A 16,463-nucleotide genomic window follows, 5' to 3' on the forward strand; every position below is an offset into this window, starting at 1 on the left:
GCATCGCTTCACACAACCTAACCTAACATACATCTATCTCTTTATTTTTGGACAAGTACCTATATCGAGCGGCAATCTAATTTCATAATACTTTTTTCCCTTTGTATTACTATTTTGATACAACTTTTATATAACCCACCTCGGACGGCTTCTACATACAAAACATCTCCATTCAATTTTCGCAATTCATCTTTTTCGACAAGTTCTTATATCCTACCGGCCAGAAGACAAACTAAACACGGTTTTATAGACACTAGCGCCCTCTGCCGGCCAAACGCCAAAATTAACACGGTTTTATAGACACTAGCGCCCTCTGCCGGCCAAGCGCCAAACTTAACACGGTTTTATAGACACTAGCGCCCTCTGCCGGCCAAACGCCAAACTTAACACGGTTTTATAGACACTAGCGCTCTCTGCCGGCCAAACGCCAAAATTAACACGGTTTTATAGACACTAGCGCCCTCTCCCGGCCAGGCGCCAAACTTGACACGGTTTTATAGACACGATTTTTTTTTTTCGTTATTATTACTATTTTATACAACTTTTATATGTTACACCTCGAACAGTTTCTATTCTCATAAAACTTTAAACTAACCTAACCTAACCTAACCTAACCTAACCTATCCTAACCTAACCTAACCTAACCTAACCTAACCTATCCTATCCTAACCTAACCTAACCTAACCTTTTTTTTAGTGTGGATGGGCAAATCTTCATAATACCAATCAGAAAGTGTCCCAGATGTGCATCGCTTCACACAACCTAACCTAACATACATCTATCTCTTTATTTTTGGACAAGTACCTATATCGAGCGGCAATCTAATTTCATAATACTTTTTTCCCTTTGTATTACTATTTTCATACAACTTTTATATAACACACCTCGGACGGCTTCTACATACAGAACATCTCCATTCAATTTTCGCAATTCATCTTTTTCGACAAGTTCTTATATCCTACCGGCCAGAAGACAAACTAAACACGGTTTTATAGAAACTAGCGCCCTCTGCCGGCCAAACGCCAAACTTAACACGGTTTTATAGACACTAGCGCCCTCTGCCGGCCAGACGCCAAACTTTACACGGTTTTATAGACACTAGCGCCCCCTGCCGGCCAGACGCCAAACTTAACACGGTTTTATAGACACTAGCGCCCTCTGCCGGCCAGACGCCAAACTTGACACGGTTTGATAGACACTAGCGTCCTCTGCCGGCCAAACGCCAAACTTAACGCGGTTTTATAGACACCAGCGCCCCCTGCCGGCCAGACGCCAAACTTTACACGGTTTTATAGACACTAGCGCCCTCTGCCGGCCAGACGCCAAACTTGACACGGTTTTATAGACACTAGCGCCCTCTGCCGGCCAAACTCCAAACTTAACACGTTTTTATATACACTAGCGCCCTCTGCCGGCCAGACGCCAAACTTGACACGGTTTTATAGACACGATTTTTTTTTTCGTTATTATTACTATTTCATACAACTTTTATATGTTACACCTCGAACAGTTTCTATTCTCATAAAACTCTAAACTAACCTAACCTAACCTAACCTATCCTATCCTAACCTAACCTAACCTAACCTAACCTTTTTTTTAGTGTGGATGGGCAAATCTTATAATACCAATCAGAAAGTGTCCCAGATGTGCATCGCTCCACACAACCTAACCTAACATACATCTATCTCTTTATTTTTGGACAAGTACCTATATCGAGCGGCAATCTAATTTCATAATACTTTTTTCCCTTTGTATTACTATTTTCATACAACTTTTATATGTTACACTCCGAACGGCTTCTACATACAGAACACCCCCATTCAATTTTCACAATTGATCTTTATCGACAATTCCATACATCGAGCGAACATCTGATTTCATAATACTTTGGTTTCCATAATTCTAACTATTTGCATACAACTTTTATATAACACACATTGGACGGCTTCTACATACAAAACATCTCCATTCAATTTTCGCAATTCATCTTTTTCGACAAGTTCTTATATCCTACCGGCCAGAAGACAAACTAAACACGGTTTTATAGACACTAGCGCCCCCTGCCGGCCATACGCCAAACTTAACACGGTTTTATAGACACTAGTGCCCCCTGCCGGCCAGACGCCAAACTTTACACGGTTTTATAGTCACTAGCGCCCTCTGCCGGCCAGACGTCAAACTTGACACGGTTTTATAGACACTAGCGCCCTCTGCCGGCTAAACGCCAAACTTAACACGGTTTTATAGACACTAGCGCCCTCTGCCGGCCAAGCGCCAAACTTAACAAGGTTTCATAGACATTAGCGCCCTCTGCCGGTCAGACGCCAAACTTGACACGGTTTTATAGACACTAGCGCCCTCTGCCGGCCAGATGCCAAACTTGACACGGTTTTATAGACACGATTTTTTTTTTCGTTATTATTACTATTTCATACAACTTTTATATGTTACACCTCGAACAGTTTCTATTCTCATAAAACTTTAAACTAACCTAACCTAACCTAACCTTTTTTTTAGTGTGGATGGGCAAATCTTATAATACCAATCAGAAAGTGTCCCAGATGTGCATCGCTCCACACAACCTAACCTAACATACATCTATCTCTTTATTTTTGGACAAATACCTATATCGAGCGGCAATCTAATTTCATAATACTTTTTTCCCTTTGTATTACTATTTTCATACAACTTTTATATAACACACCTCGGACGGCTTCTACATACAAAACATCTCCATTCAATTTTCGCAATTCATCTTTTTCGACAAGTTCTTATATCCTACCGGCCAGAAGACAAACTAAACACGGTTTTATAGACACTAGCGCCCTCTGCCAGAAAAACGCCAAACTTAACACGGTTTTATAGACACTAGCGCCCTCTGCCGGCCAGACGCCAAACTTAACACGGTTTTATAGACACTAGTGCCCCCTGGCGGCCAGACGCCAAACTTTACACGGTTTTATAGTCACTAGCGCCCTCTGCCGGCCAGACGCCAAACTTGACACGGTTTTATAGACACTAGCGCCCTCTGCCGGCCAAACGCCAAACTTAACACGGTTTTATAGACACTAGCGCCCTCTGCTGGCCAAGCGCCAAACTCAACACGGTTTTATAGACACTAGCGCCCTCTGCCGGTCAGACGCCGAACTTGACACGGTTTTATAGACACTAGCGCCCTCTGCCGGCCAGATGCCAAACTAGACACGGTTTTATAGACACGATTTTTTTTTTTCGTTATTATTACTATTTCATACAACTTTTATATGTTACACCTCGAACAGTTTCTATTCTCATAAAACTTTAAACTAACCTAACCTAACCTAACCTGAGCTAACCTATCCTAACCTAACCTAACCTAACCTATCCTATCGTATCCTAACCTAACCTAACCTAACCTAACCTTTTTTTTAGTGTGGATGGGCAAATCTTATAATACCAATCAGAAAGTGTCCCAGATGTGCATCGCTTCACACAAACTAACCTAACATACATCTATCTCTTTATTTTTGGACAAGTACCTATATCGAGCGGCAATCAAATTTCATAATACTTTTTTCCCTTTGTATTACTATTTTCATACAACTTTTATATAACACACCTCGGACGGCTTCTACATACAAAACATGTCCATTCAATTTTCGCAATTCATCTTTTTCGACAAGTTCTTATATCCTACCGGCCAGAAGACAAACTAAACACGGTTTTATAGACACTAGCGCCCTCTGCCGGCCAAACGCCAAACTTAACACGGTTTTATAGACACTAGCGCCCTCTGCCGGCCAAACGCCAATCTTAACACGGTTTTATAGACACTAGCGCCCTCTGCCGGCCAGACGCCAAACTTAATACGGTTTTATAGACACTAGCGCCCTCTGCCGGCCACGCGCCAAACTCAACACGGTTTTATAGACACTAGCGCCCTCTGCCGGTTGGACGCCAAACTTGACACGGTTTTATAGACACTAGCGCCCTCTGCCGGCCAGATACCAAACTTGACACGGTTTTATAGACACGATTTTTTTTTTCGTTATTATTACTATTTCATACAACTTTTATATGTTACACCTCGAACAGTTTCTATTCTCATTGAACTTTAAACTAACCTAACCTAACCTAACCTAACCTAACCTAACCTAACCTTTTTTTTAGTGTGGATGGGCAAATCTTATAATACCAATCAGAAAGTGTCCCAGATGTGCATCGCTTCACACAACCTAACCTAACATACATCTATCTCTTTATTTTTGGACAAGTACCTATATCGAGCGGCAATCTAATTTCATAATACTTTTTTCCCTTTGTATTACTATTTTCATACAACTTTTATATAACACACCTCGGACGGCTCCTACATACAGAACATCTCCATTCAATTTTCGCAATTCATCTTTTTCGTCAAGTTCTTATATCCTACCGGCCAGAAGACAAACTAAACACGGTTTTATAGAAACTAGCGCCCTCTGCCGGCCAAAAGCCAAACTTAACACGGTTTTATAGACACTAGCGCCCTCTGCCGGCCAGACGCCAAACTTAACACGGTTTTATAGACACTAGCGCCCTCTGCCGGCCAGACGCCAAACTTGACACGGTTTTATAGACACTAGCGCCCTCTGCCAGCCAAACGCCTAACTTAACGCGGTTTTATAGACACTAGCGCCCTCTGCCGGCCAGATGCCAAACTTGACACGGTTTTATAGACACGATTTTTTTTTTCGTTATTATTACTATTTCATACAACTTTTATATGTTACACCTCGAACAGTTTCTATTCTCATAAAACTTTAAACTAACCTAACCTAACCTAACCTTTTTTTTAGTGTGGATGGGCAAATCTTATAATACCAATCAGAAAGTGTCCCAGATGTGCATCGCTCCACACAACCTAACCTAACATACATCTATCTCTTTATTTTTGGACAAATACCTATATCGAACGGCAATCTAATTTCATAATACTTTTTTCCCTTTGTATTACTATTTTCATACAACTTTTATATAACACACCTCGGACGGCTTCTACATACAAAACATGTCCATTCAATTTTCGCAATTCATCTTTTTCGACAAGTTCTTATATCCTACCGGCCAGAAGACAAACTAAACACGGTTTTATAGACACTAGCGCCCTCTGCCGGCCAAACGCCAAACTTAACACGGTTTTATAGACACTAGCGCCCTCTGCCGGCCAAACGCCAATCTTAACACGGTTTTATAGACACTAGCGCCCTCTGCCGGCCAGACGCCAAACTTAATACGGTTTTATAGACACTAGCGCCCTCTGCCGGCCACGCGCCAAACTCAACACGGTTTTATAGACACTAGCGCCCTCTGCCGGTTGGACGCCAAACTTGACACGGTTTTATAGACACTAGCGCCCTCTGCCGGCCAGATACCAAACTTGACACGGTTTTATAGACACGATTTTTTTTTTCGTTATTATTACTATTTCATACAACTTTTATATGTTACACCTCGAACAGTTTCTATTCTCATTGAACTTTAAACTAACCTAACCTAACCTAACCTAACCTAACCTAACCTAACCTTTTTTTTAGTGTGGATGGGCAAATCTTATAATACCAATCAGAAAGTGTTCCAGATGTGCATCGCTTCACACAACCTAACCTAACATACATCTATCTCTTTATTTTTGGACAAGTACCTATATCGAGCGGCAATCTAATTTCATAATACTTCTTTCCCTTTGTATTACTATTTCCATACAACTTTTATATAACACACCTCGGACGGCTTCTACATACAAAACATCTCCATTCAATTGTCGCAATTCATCTTTTTCGACAAGTTCTTATATCCTACCGGCTAGAAGACAAACTAAACACGGTTTTATAGACACTAGCGCCCTCTGCCGGCCAAACGCCAAACTTAACACGGTTTTATAGACACTAGCGCCCTCTGCCGGCCAAACGTCAAACTTAACACGGTTTTATAGACATTAGCGCCCTCTGCCGGTCAGACGCCAAACTTGACACGGTTTTATAGACACTAGCGCCCTCTGCCGGCCAGATGCCAAACTTGACACGGTTTTATAGACACGATTTTTTTTTTCGTTATTATTACTATTTCATACAACTTTTATATGTTACACCTCGAACAGTTTCTATTCTCATAAAACTTTAAACTAACCTAACCTAACCTAACCTTTTTTTTAGTGTGGATGGGCAAATCTTATAATACCAATCAGAAAGTGTCCCAGATGTGCATCGCTCCACACAACCTAACCTAACATACATCTATCTCTTTATTTTTGGACAAATACCTATATCGAGCGGCAATCTAATTTCATAATACTTTTTTCCCTTTGTATTACTATTTTCATACAACTTTTATATAACACACCTCGGACGGCTTCTACATACAAAACATCTCCATTCAATTTTCGCAATTCATCTTTTTCGACAAGTTCTTATATCCTACCGGCCAGAAGACAAACTAAACACGGTTTTATAGACACTAGCGCCCTCTGCCGGAAAAACGCCAAACTTAACACGGTTTTATAGACACTAGCGCCCTCTGCCGGCCAGACGCCAAACTTAACACGGTTTTATAGACACTAGTGCCCCCTGGCGGCCAGACGCCAAACTTTACACGGTTTTATAGTCACTAGCGCCCTCTGCCGGCCAGACGCCAAACTTGACACGGTTTTATAGACACTAGCGCCCTCTGCCGGCCAAACGCCAAACTTAACACGGTTTTATAGACACTAGCGCCCTCTGCTGGCCAAGCGCCAAACTCAACACGGTTTTATAGACACTAGCGCCCTCTGCCGGTCAGACGCCGAACTTGACACGGTTTTATAGACACTAGCGCCCTCTGCCGGCCAGATGCCAAACTTGACACGGTTTTATAGACACGATTTTTTTTTTTCGTTATTATTACTATTTCATACAACTTTTATATGTTACACCTCGAACAGTTTCTATTCTCATAAAACTTTAAACTAACCTAACCTAACCTAACCTGAGCTAACCTACCCTAACCTAACCTAACCTAACCTATCCTATCGTATCCTAACCTAACCTAACCTAACCTAACCTTTTTTTTAGTGTGGATGGGCAAATCTTATAATACCAATCAGAAAGTGTCCCAGATGTGCATCGCTTCACACAAACTAACCTAACATACATCTATCTCTTTATTTTTGGACAAGTACCTATATCGAGCGGCAATCAAATTTCATAATACTTTTTTCCCTTTGTATTACTATTTTCATACAACTTTTATATAACACACCTCGGACGGCTTCTACATACAAAACATGTCCATTCAATTTTCGCAATTCATCTTTTTCGACAAGTTCTTATATCCTACCGGCCAGAAGACAAACTAAACACGGTTTTATAGACACTAGCGCCCTCTGCCGGCCAAACGCCAAACTTAACACGGTTTTATAGACACTAGCGCCCTCTGCCGGCCAAACGCCAATCTTAACACGGTTTTATAGACACTAGCGCCCTCTGCCGGCCAGACGCCAAACTTAATACGGTTTTATAGACACTAGCGCCCTCTGCCGGCCACGCGCCGAACTCAACACGGTTTTATAGACACTAGCGCCCTCTGCCGGTTGGACGCCAAACTTGACACGGTTTTATAGACACTAGCGCCCTCTGCCGGCCAGATACCAAACTTGACACGGTTTTATAGACACGATTTTTTTTTTCGTTATTATTACTATTTCAAACAACTTTTATATGTTACACCTCGAACAGTTTCTATTCTCATTGAACTTTAAACTAACCTAACCTAACCTAACCTAACCTAACCTAACCTAACCTTTTTTTTAGTGTGGATGGGCAAATCTTATAATACCAATCAGAAAGTGTTCCAGATGTGCATCGCTTCACACAACCTAACCTAACATACATCTATCTCTTTATTTTTGGACAAGTACCTATATCGAGCGGCAATCTAATTTCATAATACTTCTTTCCCTTTGTATTACTATTTCCATACAACTTTTATATAACACACCTCGGACGGCTTCTACATACAAAACATCTCCATTCAATTGTCGCAATTCATCTTTTTCGACAAGTTCTTATATCCTACCGGCTAGAAGACAAACTAAACACGGTTTTATAGACACTAGCGCCCTCTGCCGGCCAAACGCCAAACTTAACACGGTTTTATAGACACTAGCGCCCTCTGCCGGCCAAACGCCAAACTTAACACGGTTTTATAGACACTAGCGCCCTCTGCCGGCCAGACGCCAAGCTTAACACGGTTTTATAGACACTAGTGCCCCCTGCCGGCCAGACGCCAAACTTTACACGGTTTTATAGTCACTAGCGCCCTCTGCCGGCCAGACGCCAAACTTATTATGGTTTTATAGACACTATCGCCCCCTGCCGGTCAGACGCCAAACTTGACACGGTTTTATAGACACTAGCGCCCTCTGCCGGCCAGATGCCAAACTTGACACGGTTTTATAGACACGATTTTTTTTTTCGTTATTATTACTATTTCATACAACTTTTATATGTTACACCTCGAACAGTTTCTATTCTCATAAAACTTTAAACTAACCTAACCTAACCTAACCTAACCTAACCTTTTTTTTAGTGTGGATGGGCAAATCTTATAATACCAATCAGAAAGTGTCCCAGATGTGCATCGCTTCACACAACCTAACCTAACATACATCTATCTCTTTATTTTTGGACAAGTACCTATATCGAGCGGCAATCTAATTTCATAATACTTTTTTTCCTTTGTATTACTATTTTCATACAACTTTTATATGTTACACTCCGAACGGCTTCTACATACAGAACACCCCCATTCAATTTTCACAATTGATCTTTATCGACAATTCCATACATCGAGCGAACATCTAATTTCATAATACTTTGGTTTCCATAATTCTAACTATTTGCATACAACTTTTATATAACACACCTTGGACGGCTTCTACATACAAAACATCTCCATTCAATTTTCGCAATTCATCTTTTTCGACAAGTTCTTATATCCTACCGGCCAGAAGACAAACTAAACACGGTTTTATAGACACTAGCGCCCTCTGCCGGCCAAACGCCAAACTTAACACGGTTTTATAGACACTAGCGCCCTCTGCCGGCCAAACGCCAAACTTAACACGGTTTTATAGACACTAGCGCCCTCTGCCGGCCAGACGCCAAACTTATCATGGTTTTATAGACACTAGCGCCCTCTGCCGGCCAAACGCCAAACTTAACACGGTTTTATAGACACTAGCGCCCTCTGCCGGCCAAACGCCAAACTTAACACGGTTTTATAGACACTAGCGCCCTCTGCCGGCCAGACGCCAAACTTGACACGGTTTTATAGACACTAGCGCCCCCTGCCGGCCAGACGCCAAACTTTACACGGTTTTATAGACACTAGCGCCCTCTGCCGGCCAGACGCCAAACTTGACACGGTTTTATACACACTAGCGCCATCTGCCGGCCAAACGCCAAACTTGACACGGTTTTATAGACACTAGCGCCCTCTGCCGGCCAGATGCCAAACTTGACACGGTTTTATAGACACGATTTTTTTTTTTCGTTATTATTACTATTTCATACAACTTTTATATGTTACACCTCGAACAGTTTCTATTCTCATAAAACTTTAAACTAACCTAACCTAACCTAACCTTTTTTTTAGTGTGGATGGGCAAATCTTATAATACCAATCAGAAAGTGTCCCAGATGTGCATCGCTCCACACAACCTAACCTAACATACATATATCTCTTTATTTTTGGACAAATACCTATATCGAGCGGCAATCTAATTTCATAATACTTTTTTCCCTTTGTATTACTATTTTCATACAACTTTTATATAACACACCTCGGACGGCTTCTACATACAAAACATCTCCATTCAATTTTCGCAATTCATCTTTTTCGACAAGTTCTTATATCCTACCGGCCAGAAGACAAACTAAACACGGTTTTATAGACACTAGCGCCCTCTGCCGGAAAAACGCCAAACTTAACACGGTTTTATAGACACTAGCGCCCTCTGCCGGCCAGACGCCAAACTTAACACGGTTTTATAGACACTAGTGCCCCCTGGCGGCCAGACGCCAAACTTTACACGGTTTTATAGTCACTAGCGCCCTCTGCCGGCCAGACGCCAAACTTGACACGGTTTTATAGACACTAGCGCCCTCTGCCGGCCAAACGCCAAACTTAACACGGTTTTATAGACACTAGCGCCCTCTGCCGGCCAAGCGCCAAACTCAACACGGTTTTATAGACACTAGCGCCCTCTGCCGGTCAGACGCCGAACTTGACACGGTTTTATAGACACTAGCGCCCTCTGCCGGCCAGATACCAAACTTGACACGGTTTTATAGACACGATTTTTTTTTTCGTTATTATTACTATTTCATACAACTTTTATATGTTACACCTCGAACAGTTTCTATTCTCATAAAACTTTAAACTAACCTAACCTAACCTAACCTAAGCTAACCTATCCTAACCTAACCTAACCTAACCTATCCTATCGTATCCTAACCTAACCTAACCTAACCTTACCTTTTTTTTAGTGTGGATGGGCAAATCTTATAATACCAATCAGAAAGTGTCCCAGATGTGCATCGCTTCACACAAACTAACCTAACATACATCTATCTCTTTATTTTTGGACAAGTACCTATATCGAGCGGCAATCAAATTTCATAATACTTTTTTCCCTTTGTATTACTATTTTCATACAACTTTTATATAACACACCTCGGACGGCTTCTACATACAAAACATGTCCATTCAATTTTCGCAATTCATCTTTTTCGACAAGTTCTTATATCCTACCGGCCAGAAGACAAACTTAACACGGTTTTATAGACACTAGCGCCCTCTGCCGGCCAAACGCCAAACTTAACACGGTTTTATAGACACTAGCGCCCTCTGCCGGCCAAACGCCAATCTTAACACGGTTTTATAGACACTAGCGCCCTCTGCCGGCCAGACGCCAAACTTAATACGGTTTTATAGACACTAGCGCCCTCTGCCGGCCAAGCGCCAAACTTAACACGGTTTTATAGACACTAGCGCCCTCTGCCCGTTGGACGCCAAACTTGACACGGTTTTATAGACACTAGCGCCCTCTGCCGGCCAGATACCAAACTTGACACGGTTTTATAGACACGATTTTTTTTTTCGTTATTATTACTATTTCATACAACTTTTATATGTTACACCTCGAACAGTTTCTATTCTCATTGAACTTTAAACTAACCTAACCTAACCTAACCTAACCTAACCTTTTTTTTAGTGTGGATGGGCAAACCTTATAATACCAATCAGAAAGTGTTCCAGATGTGCATCGCTTCACACAACCTAACCTAACATACATCTATCTCTTTATTTTTGGACAAGTACCTATATCGAGCGGCAATCTAATTTCATAATACTTCTTTCCCTTTGTATTACTATTTCCATACAACTTTTATATAACACACCTCGGACGGCTTCTACATACAAAACATCTCCATTCAATTGTCGCAATTCATCTTTTTCGACAAGTTCTTATATCCTACCGGCTAGAAGACAAACTAAACACGGTTTTATAGACACTAGCGCCCTCTGCCGGCCAAACGCCAAACTTAACACGGTTTTATAGACACTAGCGCCCTCTGCCGGCCAAACGCCAAACTTAACACGGTTTTATAGACACTAGCGCCCTCTGCCGGCCAGACGCCAAGCTTAACACGGTTTTATAGACACTAGTGCCCCCTGCCGGCCAGACGCCAAACTTTACACGGTTTTATAGTCACTAGCGCCCTCTGCCGGCCAGACGCCAAACTTATTATGGTTTTATAGACACTATCGCCCCCTGCCGGTCAGACGCCAAACTTGACACGGTTTTATAGACACTAGCGCCATCTGCCGGCCAGATGCCAAACTTGACACGGTTTTATAGACACGATTTTTTTTTTCGTTATTATTACTATTTCATACAACTTTTATATGTTACACCTCGAACAGTTTCTATTCTCATAAAACTTTAAACTAACCTAACCTAACCTAACCTAACCTAACCTTTTTTTTAGTGTGGATGGGCAAATCTTATAATACCAATCAGAAAGTGTCCCAGATGTGCATCGCTTCACACAACCTAACCTAACATACATCTATCTCTTTATTTTTGGACAAGTACCTATATCGAGCGGCAATCTAATTTCATAATACTTTTTTCCCTTTGTATTACTATTTTCATACAACTTTTATATAACACACCTCGGACGGCTTCTACATACAAAACATCTCCATTCAATTTTCGCAATTCATCTTTTTCGACAAGTTCTTATATCCTACCGGCCAGAAGACAAACTAAACACGGTTTTATAGACACTAGCGCCCTCTGCCGGCCAAACGCCAAACTTAACACGGTTTTATAGACACTAGCGCCCTCTGCCGGCCAAACGCCAAACTTAACACGGTTTTATAGACACTAGCGCCCTCTGCCGGCCAGACGCCAAACTTATCATGGTTTTATAGACACTAGCGCCCTCTGCCGGCCAGACGCCAAACTTTACACGGTTTTATGGACACTAGCGCCCTCTGCCGGCAAGACGCCAAACTTTACACGGTTTTATGGACACTAGCGCCCCCTGCCGGCCAGACGCCGAACTTAACACGTTTTTATAGACACTAGCGCCCTCTGCCGGCCAGACGCCAAACTTGACACGGTTTTATAGACACTAGCGCCCCCTGCCGGCCAGACGCCAAACTTTACACGGTTTTATAGACACTAGCGCCCTCTGCCGGCCAGACGCCAAACTTGACACGGTTTTATACACACTAGCGCCATCTGCCGGCCAAACGCCAAACTTAACACGGTTTTATAGACACTAGCGCCATCTGCCGGCCAGACGCCAAACTTGACACGGTTTTATAGACACGATTTTTTTTTTCGTTATTATTACTATTTCATACAACTTTTATATGTTACACCTCGAACAGTTTCTATTCTCATAAAACTTTAAACTAACCTAACCTAACCTAACCTATCCTATCCTAACCTAACCTAACCTAACCTAACCTATTTTTTTAGTGTGGATGGGCAAATCTTATAATACCAATCAGAAAGTGTCCCAGATGTGCATCGCTTCACACAACCTAACCTAACATACATCTATCTCTTTATTTTTGGACAAGTACCTATATCGAGCGGCAATCTAATTTCATAATACTTTTTTCCCTTTGTATTACTATTTTCATACAACTTTTATATGTTACACTCCGAACGGCTTCTACATACAGAACACCCCCATTCAATTTTCACAATTGATCTTTATTGACAATTCCATACATCGAGCGAACATCTAATTTCATAATACTTTGGTTTCCATAATTCTAACTATTTGCATACAACTTTTATATAACACACCTTGGACGGCTTCTACATACAAAACATCTCCATTCAATTTTCGCAATTCATCTTTTTCGACAAGTTCTTATATCCTACCGGCCAGAAGGCAAACTGAACACGGTTTTATAGACACTAGCGCCCTCTGCCGGCCAAACGCCAAACTTAACACGGTTTTATAGACACTAGCGCTCTCTGCCGGCCAAACGCCAAACTTAACACGGTTTTATAGACACTAGCGCCCTCTGCCGGCCAGACGCCAAACTTAATACGGTTTTATAGACACTAGCGCCCTCTGCCGGCCAAGCGCCAAACTTAACACGGTTTTATAGACACCAGCGCCCTCTGCCGGCCAGATACCAAACTTGACACGGTTTTATAGACACGATTTTTTTTTTCGTTATTATTACTATTTCATACATTTTTTATATGTTACACCTCGAATAGTTTCTATTCTCATTGAACTTTAAACTAACCTAACCTAACCTAACCTAACCTAACCTTTTTTTTAGTGTGGATGGGCAAATCTTATAATACCAATCAGAAAGTGTTCCAGATGTGCATCGCTTCACACAACCTAACCTAACATACATCTATCTCTTTATTTTTGGACAAATACCTATATCGAGCGGCAATCTAATTTCATAATACTTTTTTCCCTTTGTATTACTATTTCCATACAACTTTTATATAACACACCTCGGACGGCTTCTACATACAAAACATCTCCATTCAATTGTCGCAATTCATCTTTTTCGACAAGTTCTTATATCCTACCGGCTAGAAGACAAACTAAACACGGTTTTATAGACACTAGCGCCCTCTGCCGGCCAAACGCCAAACTTAACACGGTTTTATAGACACTAGCGCCCTTTGCCGGCCAAACGCCAAACTTAACACGGTTTTATAGACACTAGCGCCCTCTGCCGGCCAGACGCCAAGCTTAACACGGTTTTATAGACACTAGTGCCCCCTGCCGGCCAGACGCCAAACTTTACACGGTTTTATAGTCACTAGCGCCCTCTGCCGGCCAGACGCCAAACTTGACACGGTTTTATAGACACTAGCGCCCTCTGCCGGCCAAACGCCAAACTTAACACGGTTTTATAGACACTAGCGCCCTCTGCCGGCCAAACGCCAAACTTAACACGGTTTTATAGACACTAGCGCCCCCTGCCGGCCAGACGCCAAACTTAACACGGTTTTATAGACACGATTTTTTTTTTTTCGTTATTATTACTATTTCATACAACTTTTATATGTTACACCTCGAACAGTTTCTATTCTCATAAAACTTTAAACTAACCTAACCTAACCTAACCTAACCTAACCTAACCTTTTTTTTAGTGTGGATGGGCAAATCTTATAATACCAATCAGAAAGTGTCCCAGATGTGCATCGCTCCACACAACCTAACCTAACATACATCTATCTCTTTATTTTTGGACAAGTACCTATATCGAGCGGCAATCTAATTTCATAATACTTTTTTCCCTTTGTATTACTATTTTCATACAACTTTTATATAACACACCTCGGACGGCTTCTACATACAAAACATCTCCATTCAATTTTCGCAATTCATCTTTTTCGACAAATTCTTATATCCTACCAGCCAGAAGACAAACTAAACACGGTTTTATAGACACTAGCGCCCTCTGCCGGCCAAACGCCAAACTTAACACGGTTTTATAGACACTAGCGCCCTCTGCCGGCCAAACGAAAAACTCAACACGGTTTTATAGACACTAGCGCCCTCTGCCGGCCAGACGCCAAACTTAACACGGTTTTATAGACACTATTGACCCTGCCGGCCAGACGCCAAACTTTACATGGTTTTATAGTCACTAGCGCCCTCTGCCGGTCGGACGCCAAACTTGACACGGTTTTATAGACACTAGCGCCCTCTGCCGGCCAGATACCAAACTTGACACGGTTTTATAGACACGATTTTTTTTTTCGTTATTATTACTATTTCATACAACTTTTATATGTTACACCTCGAACAGTTTCTATTCTCATTGAACTTTAAACTAACCTAACCTAACCTAACCTAACCTTTTTTTTAGTGTGGATGGGCAAATCTTATAATACCAATCAGAAAGTGTTCCAGATGTGCATCGCTTCACACAACCTAACCTAACATACATCTATCTCTTTATTTTTGGACAAGTACCTATATCGAGCGGCAATCTAATTTCATAATACTTTTTTCCCTTTGTATTACTATTTCCATACAACTTTTATATAACACACCTCGGACGGCTTCTACATACAAAACATCTCCATTCAATTGTCGCAATTCATCTTTTTCGACAAGTTCTTATATCCTACCGGCTAGAAGACAAACTAAACACGGTTTTATAGACACTAGCGCCCTCTGCCGGCCAAACGCCAAACTTAACACGGTTTTATAGACATTAGCGCCCCCTGCCGGCCAGACGCCAAACTTTACACGGTTTTATAGTCACTAGCGCCCTATGCCGGCCAGATGCCAAACTTGACACGGTTTTATAGACACTAGCGCCCTCTGCCGGCCAAACGCCAAACTTAACACGGTTTTATAGACACTAGTGCCCTCTGCCGGCCAAACGCCAAACTTAACACGGTTTTATAGACACTAGTGCCCCCTGCTGGCCAGACGCCAAACTTTACACGGTTTTATAGTCACTAGCGCCCTCTGCCGGCCAGACGCCAAACTTGACACGGTTTTATAGACACTAGCGCCCTCTGCCGGCCAAACGCCAAACTTAACACGGTTTTATAGACACTAGTGCCCCCTGCTGGCCAGACGCCAAACTTTACACGGTTTTATAGTCACTAGCGCCCTCTGCCGGCCAAGCGCCAAACTTAACACAGTTTTATAGACAGTAGCGCCCTCTGCCGGTCAGACGCCAAACTTGACACGGTTTTATAGACACTAGCGCCCTCTGCCGGCCAGATGCCAAACTTGACACGGTTTTATAGACACGATTTTTTTTTTCGTTATTATTACTATTTCATACAACTTTTATATGTTAGACCTCGAACAGTTTCTATTCTCATAAAACTTTAAACTAACCTAACCTAACCTAACCTAACCTAACCTAACCTT

The sequence above is a fragment of the Diorhabda sublineata genome, chromosome 11 (assembly GCF_026230105.1).
Source record: "Diorhabda sublineata isolate icDioSubl1.1 chromosome 11, icDioSubl1.1, whole genome shotgun sequence".
NCBI lineage: Eukaryota > Metazoa > Arthropoda > Insecta > Coleoptera > Chrysomelidae > Diorhabda > Diorhabda sublineata.